Source organism: Malania oleifera, chromosome 9 (assembly GCF_029873635.1).
Source record: "Malania oleifera isolate guangnan ecotype guangnan chromosome 9, ASM2987363v1, whole genome shotgun sequence".
Taxonomy (NCBI): domain Eukaryota; kingdom Viridiplantae; phylum Streptophyta; class Magnoliopsida; order Santalales; family Ximeniaceae; genus Malania; species Malania oleifera.
The window spans coordinates 57,076,023-57,084,418 of record NC_080425.1 but is presented as its reverse complement, the minus strand read 5'-3'; positions in this window follow the sequence as shown (position 1 = coordinate 57,084,418).

The window sequence follows — 8,396 nt, the reverse complement described above, 5'->3', positions numbered from 1 at the left end:
ATGGAAGGTCCATTGCGAACTTTGTATTTGGCATGATTTAGTTTTTTAAGTTCTTTATTTGGGGCATGACTCGAACACCATGTTAGATAGATTTTGTTTATATTAGTCTGCAATGGTTTTACCATTTGGAGGAATATTTTTGAATCATTTCAAGTGAAAGGAATTTGGTTACTTTTAGGAATGGGATAGTACAATTGGATATACTTCTTGAAAGTAATTAAGATTCCTAAAAATTCATCAAGGTGAGTGGTGCAGATTGATCCTCCTATACCTCCTGCACCCCTTGCACAATATGATAATGTGGTTGCTAATTTGAAAGCGATGATGAACCATGTCATATGGACTGAGGGTAGAAAGTCACTAGTGAGGGGCTAGCTAAAACTTTTATAGTCCTTATATATTGAGCATAGTGCTTAACATAAAATGGAGATGGGTGTTGAGGCATCTTGACGACGCACCATTATTGTTCAAAGGAAGGATCTACCTATTGTGAGTCCTATGAGAACAAAGGTTTGGTTAAATGGTGATTATAGGAATGATGGGAGTTTCAAGGAGTGATGGTTGATTAATTATCGTTCAAAGGATGAACTTGATATGCGCATAAGCATCCCAAGAAAGAGGAAGTAGAGAGTTGCACTAGCTTTACGGAATGAGGGAACTCATCCTTTGGAGAAGGGATACGAAGTATTGTATAATGGATAAGAGGTTATTGTTGTAGCAACAACTTCAAACAGGCATCCTTTGCCCTTTATCTAGAGCATATTAGATGAACTTGTTAGTTTCTGAAAAATCATTATTTTCTAATTATGATGGGGCATAGATCCAAATAAGTACTTGAAAAGTTTTAAAACAATTATAATTCTCCATGCCATACCTGACCTAATCTTTGTAAGTCCTTAGCTGTGACTTTGAAGGGACCAATGTTAAACTAGTGCATGAGTGTACCTTCCAATTCAATCACCCATTTCCATATGAATTGTTCAAGCCTCATTTCTCAAGCAGCAAGAGGATATGAAAGACAATTGTGGACCTTATGACAATCATGTAAGGGACTAGCAAGTTGTTTTAAGTATTTCATGCAAGAATCAACATGATACATCTTCTCTCAAAACTTAGCTAGGGCATTATGATTATGACCTCTATGTCAGGTGTAAGGGATTCTGTAGACACCTCAATTTTAATCGGGCCTTTCCCTTTCTTGCAGAGAAAACCCGGCATTTCGGGAAGTTGATAATCTGATTGAGTCCTTTAAACTGAGTCCTAAGCTTCTTTTCAATTCCTTTATTTTTTTTTAAAAAAAATTGGGTCCCAGTATTTTCAAATTGAATCTTTTATTTAAAAATAATCAAGGCATGATATTTTCAAATTGAGTTTTTTATTTTAAAAATCGAGGCATGATGATTTCAAATTGAGTCTTTTATTTTTAGAGTCCCCATATTTTTAAAATTGAGTCCGGACATTTTAAAACGAGTCCCCACTGTTTTCAAAATTTGAGTCCTGGAATTTCTATGGGGGTTGAATTTTTATTTATTTATTAGCTTTCTTCTTGGGCCTTTGTTAAGTAAATGTAAAAGAAAATAAAAAAGGGGGGGGGGGGGGAGGATGAGGTTTTTGCATGGGCCAAATAAAGGCCCATGCGTATGTGTTTCAAAGAGAGGAGGGGGCGGCAACCAGGGCCTCTAGGGCAATGCACTGACGCAGGGCTTCTTCTTTTCCTATAAGAGTAGCAGCGCACACAGAGGAAAGACACGAAGAGAGGAAACAACCCTAGCCTCTCTTCCATCTCTCTCATCCTCTTCCCAGACCCTAGCCCTGAGAGACCCCAACCGTGAGCCACCCATAGCCTCACGGCCACTCAACAAAAAACAAGCGGCTCATCTGCTCGAGTCTCTGAATCTCCAACACCTTTATCTCCGGCAACTCCCATCAACTTCAGCAACGCACCGATCACGCATGAAACCGCACCCACACAGAGCAGCAACATCATACCAGTCCCAACCTCCCTGCAGCCATAACCCACTCGCCGTCGCTCCCCACTCGCCGACGCCATCGCTCCCCATTCGTCGTCACCGTCTTACTTTGGCCATGCTCAGCACCACGGCCATCTGCCACTCAGCGCTCTGGCCTTTGCCCTGTCACCATCGCTCCCCATTCGCCGTCATCGTCTTACTCCGGCCACGCTCAGCACCACGGCTACCTACCGCTCAACGCTCCGTGTAAGAAAATTTTCATAAATATATTGCAACCAAGGATCTTCAATTATCATGAACTTCACATCAATTACTTTATGCGGAAAATAAATAAATCATAAACTGTAAACTTTACATACCGAAATCGGCCATATCGAACCTATCGAGAAGAACACCCGGAGAATTTGAAGAAATCGTTTCTCCCACTTCTCCTATTTCTCTTTTCTTCCTTCACCAGATCTATGGGATCTCCTAATGATTAGAGAAGTAGAGGCAGAGAGAGGACAATTCCTTTCTTCCTATGCCCTTATAGCTACACCCATAATAGTAGCTAGTATATATATTATATATATATATATATATATATATTATATACATATATATCTATAATATTTATGTATAGGAATCTCTTCATACTTCCATCATTAATTTCTCAAATTAAATAAGCTAACCTTTTAGTTAACCCATACAACCATTAATTCATATCCTTATCATATGAGACACATTCCCTATATGTGGGATCCACATCATTCATGTGGGACATATCCTTTGGGATATAAATCCTACATTCTCCTACTTGGCACATATGAATGATATTAATATGGAATAACAAACATCCATAATGTGCACAAAACATTAGCTTATTTATACTTTTCAATGAGATTAACATAAAATCATAATCAAACAACCCATTAGTACGAGTCATGACGATAAATATCATTAGAGCAACATCTTCCATTCCATGTACCACAAAACTAATAAACTACTTAACTATGATATGTAATAGGAAGTTACCATACTGTCCCTATAATGTCTTTGTCAAAGACCATTTTTGTTTAGCAGTGAACCATCTCCATAATCACGTGATTTATGGTAAATAGAAATAATGTTTAGAAACACTTTTATTGATATCATTATACATATTATAGAACAAAACATAAAATCCATTATTATACATCAAGGATTACAACAAAGACCCATGTGATCAGCATGTTCTTTAAATGCCTTTGGTGTTAATCCTTTCGTTAAAGGATCTGCTATCATGAGCTCAGTTCTTATATGTTCTATAAGTACTGTCTGTTTCCGAACTTCCTCCTTAACGACCAAATACTTGAGCTCCATATGCTTTGCGCCATTAGAGTATTTGTCGTTTTTGGAGAAAAAGACTGCTGCAGAATTATCACAATAAATTCTCAACGGCCTGGCTATACTGTCGACAATCCCAAGTCCTGAGATAAAGTTCCGCAACCACAAAGCCTGAATCGTGGCCTCAAAGCACGCCACAAATTTAGCTTCCATAGCAGATGCTGCTATGATAGTCTGTTTGGCACTCTTCCATGATATTGCTCCTCCAGCTAACAGGAACAAATAGCCATACGTTGACTTATGACTATCAACGCATCCAGCAAAATCTGAGTCAGAGTAGCCAACCACCTCCAACTGATATGTTTTCCTATATGTGAGCATACAATGTATGGTTCCTTTTAAGTACCTCAAAACTTTCTTTGCAGCTTTTCAATGCTCTATTCTGGGATTACTTTGGTACCTACCGAGCATCCCAACTGCAAAACTAATATCTGGTCTCGTACAAGTCTGCACATACATCAAACTCCCAACAACAGATGCAAAAGGAATATTTTCCATACTTTTCTTTTCGAATTCATTTTGCGGACAATCTTTTAGACTGAACTTGTCCCCTTTACAAATAGGAGCAGGAGTTGGTTTACAATAAGTCATATGAAATCTTTCTAGAACTTTATTAATATATCCTTTCTGAGACAACCCTAACAATCCAAGTGATCTGTCCTGGAATATTTCAATTCCAATCACATAAGTTGCCTCACCCATATCTTTCATTTCAAAGTTCATAGAAAGAAATCTCTTGGTATCATTCAATAAGCCAAGATCATTATTGGCAAGTAAAATATCATCAACATATAGAATTAGAAAGATAAACTTGCTCCCACTTACCTTTAGATATATACATCGATCAACATTGTTTTCTTTAAAACCAAAGATCGTGATGGTATCATGAAATTTGAAATACCATTGCCTTGAAGCTTGTTTGAGTCCATATATTGATTTCTTTAATTTGCAAACCATGTGCTCTTTTCCTTTAATCATTAAACCTTCAGGAAGATCCATATATACCTCTTCATCTAAATTCCCATTTAGAAAAGCAGTTTTCACATCCATTTGGTGTAACTCTAAATCAAAATGAGCCACCAAAGCCATAATGATTCTAAGAGAGTCCTTTTTAGAAACAGGAGAAAACGTCTCTTTATAATCAACACCTTCTCTCTGAGTGAAACCCTTTGCTACAAGTCTAGTTTTATATCGTTCAATGTTGCCATTACAGTCGTGTTTGGTCTTAAAGACCCATTTACACCCAACTGGTTTAAACCCTTTAGGCAAATCAACGATGCCCCAGACTTTATTTTGTTCCATAGATTTCAACTCATCATTTATGGCATTGATCCACTTTTCAGAATCATCACTTTCAATGGCTTGTGAAAACGTAATTGGATCCTTACTAGTTCCTAAATCATAATCAGCCTCTTGCAGATATATTGAATAATCATCAAAAATAGCTGGTTTCCTTACTCTTTGAGATCTCCTTAATGCTATTTCTTGTGATTGTTTTGCAGTTGGCTCGATGGTGACATTTTCATTACCAAGTGATACATCATTAGACTATTGTTCAGTGTTATCATGCCTTTCAACAACAAAAGGAACAACAATGTCTATTAAAGGTCTAGATATCGGTATAGGAACCTGAATTTCTTTAATGACCACATTTCGCGATATATCACTCCCACTGATTTCACCATTTTCAAGGAACTTTGCATTACCAGATTCAACTATTCTCATACTATGATTAGGACAGTAAAACCTATACCCGTTAGACTTTTCTGGGTATCCAATAAAATACCCACTCACAGTCATTGAATCCAATTTCCTTTCATTTGGATTATAGACTCTAATCTCTGCTGGACAACCCCAAACATGAAAGTGCCTTAAACTCGGTTTCCTTCCTGTCCACAGTTCAAAAGGAGTTTTTTGAACTGCCTTACTAGGAACTCGATTTAGCACATACACTGCTGTTTTAAGGGCTTCCATCCATAATGAAATGGGTATTGAGGAATTACTCAACATACTCCTAACCATTTCAATAAGAGTACGATTCCGCCTTTCAGCCACACTTGCTGAGGCGTACCAGGCATTGTGTATTGAGCACAAATACCATGTTGTTCTAGGAATTTAGAAAATGGTCCTGAACATTGTTTATGCCATCATACCTACCATAATACTCACCACCTTTGTCAGATCTAATGATTTTCACTTTCCTATCTAATTGTCGCTCCACTTTAGCAACATATGCCTTTAAAGCATCTATGGCTTAAGACTTTTCATGCAACAAATAGATATATCCATATCGTGAAAAATCATCAATAAAGGTAATAAAATACTTTTCTCCACCTAAAGATGGTGAGTCAAAAGGCCCACATACATCAGTATGAACAATTTCCAGTAGATTCTTACTTCTTGTGGCTCATTTCTTTATATGTTTAGTTTGCTTTCCTTTAATGCAATTAATACATACATCGAAATCAGTAAAATCAAGGTTCGTGAGAACCCCATCCTTTATCAATCTCTCCATTCTTTCCCTGGATATATGATCCAGTCTTTTATGCCACAAGAAAGAGGAATTCTCGTTTATTCTACTATGCTTAGTTCCAATATTATGATGTAGAGTGAGGAGTGTTTCAGCAAACTTTTCATTAAGATTAAATTTATACAACCCCTCACACAAAATACCAGAGCCAACAAATAAGTCACCTTTCATAATACGGAAACCTTTATGTTCAAAATACAAACCATAACCGTCATTGTCTAATCTAGACATGGAAATTAAGTTTCTAGAAATATTTGGAACATACAAAGTATCAAACATGTTTAAACAATGACCCGATTAAAGATACAATTGAACAGTTCCAACACCCATAACTGGCACTTGATTTCCATTCCCCAAGACTATCATGTGTTCATTTTCCTTTACGCTCTGGATCGTAAGGTATCCCTACATCGAATTGGAAACATGAACAGTGGAACCAGAGTCAATCCACCAAGTGTTAGAAGGAACTTGTGTCATGTTTGATTCGAAACATACATAAGCTAAAGACTTACCTTTCTTTTCGAACCATGCTTTACGTTTCGGGCAATTTTTCTTTAAATGCCCATAGCCACGACAAAAGTAACACTTGGGACCATAATGTTCCTTCCTGCGAGCCTCACCACCATACGAAATACTCGCCACCTTCAATGGATCTTTCTTTAAACCTTTCTTTATTTTCTTTCCTTTACATCCAACTGTGTGACTTATGACATTTACTGAATGTTGTCCTTATTGTTTGAGTCTTGCCTCTTCTTGAACTAACATGCTTGCCAATTCATTCACATTCCATTTTTCTTTAATTGTGTTATAGTGAATCTGAAAAGGCCCGTACTGAGGAGGCAAAGAGTTCAAAATAAATTGAACAAGGAAGTTTTCATTAACATTCATTCCCAAAGTATTAAGTCTAGCAGCCAGATTAGACATTTCTAGGACATGTTCATTCATTCCTTTGCTGCCATCAAATTTCATTGTGGTTAGTTCAACCATCAACCTTCCTGCAAGGGACTTATCAGCTGAACGAAATTTATCTTCCACTGCCTTAAGATATTCCTTTGCGTTGTCTAGTTGAGGGAGTGTTGACTTAATATTTATTGCTATACACATTCGCATAAACATCATACTTAATCTATTCGACCTTTCCCATGACTTATACAAAGCTTGCTGTTCCGAACTGCTGGTTTCAGTAATAGCTGCCGGTTTATCCATTCGCAGAGTTAAGTCCAGATCTAGAACACCAAGGTGAAACTGAATCTGTTCATTCCAGTCAGAGAAATTTGTCCCATTAAATATTGGAACAGAAGAAGCCAGCGAATGCAATGAAACAGGAACAGACACTACAATAACACAAAATGGTCACTACATTAATGCTTTGAGTTTAAAACATTTCATTAGTAAATTGCGTTCAATCTTTGGATCAACTCATGCAATATACTAATCCTTACATTTACTGGTAATTTTCATTCATCAAGACATAATTGATAACCTTTATAAAGTTTGATTGGTCTGTCACCTTTGGGCAGACATCCCAATCTCACTATCATTCATTAATTATCCTGATTAAATCAATGACTATTTGAAAGTTGGTGCACCTTTGGGTCAGCCATAATATTCAAATAATCATTCTGTAATAATTTTTGCAAGATTATATCTCAATACTATGTTTATAATTTTTCTTAACGAAATCACTTTGGTGATAACAAGCTAATCATAATATAAACATTGAATGACTCCATACTCAGCAAAATTAATTCAAGTTTAAAGCAGATAATTAATTTCTCATAATGACAATTTTACTTGGATTAATATTTTATTTTATTTTATGTAAAATCTGGCAGCCCATGAATGAAAAACACTGCAGCCCGTTTATTAAAAAAAAACTTATAGCCACTGCCAGCCCATGTATTAAAAACAGTAGCCGCATGTCTTAAAAAAAAAACTATAGCCCGTATATTTAAAAACTGGCAGCCCATATATTCAAAAATTGGCAGCCCATACATTTAAAAACTGGCAGCCCATATATTAAAAACTGGCAGCCCATACATTTAAAAACTGGCAACCAATATATTCAAAAATTGGCAGCCCATACATTTAAAAATTGCAATTAGTTTTATTTTATTTTATTTTATTATCTATGCCATGTTTCATATTCATCTCAAAGTTCATTTCAAAATACCAATCCATAATATACAACAGATAATCAATTCCCCAATATAAGAATTTTACTAACTTACTTTCATGTAAAATTCTCTAACTTATGCATGTATATCATTCAGCAGCCCTACTTTAATATCACTATATAGGGAAAAACTGTCAACGATCCACATGTAAGAAAATTTTCAAACCAACAAAAAAACCCCTTAAATCCATCAAATATCACATATATTTTCAGGAATCATTTATCATATGAATTCTTCAGTTTGATTCCAGAAAAGATCATGAACACAAATTTTCACACGAACCCATAACAAGATTGTAAGAGGTTAAAAGAAACGATCTTTATCATGAAAGGAAGATCATGAAAATTTCAAACT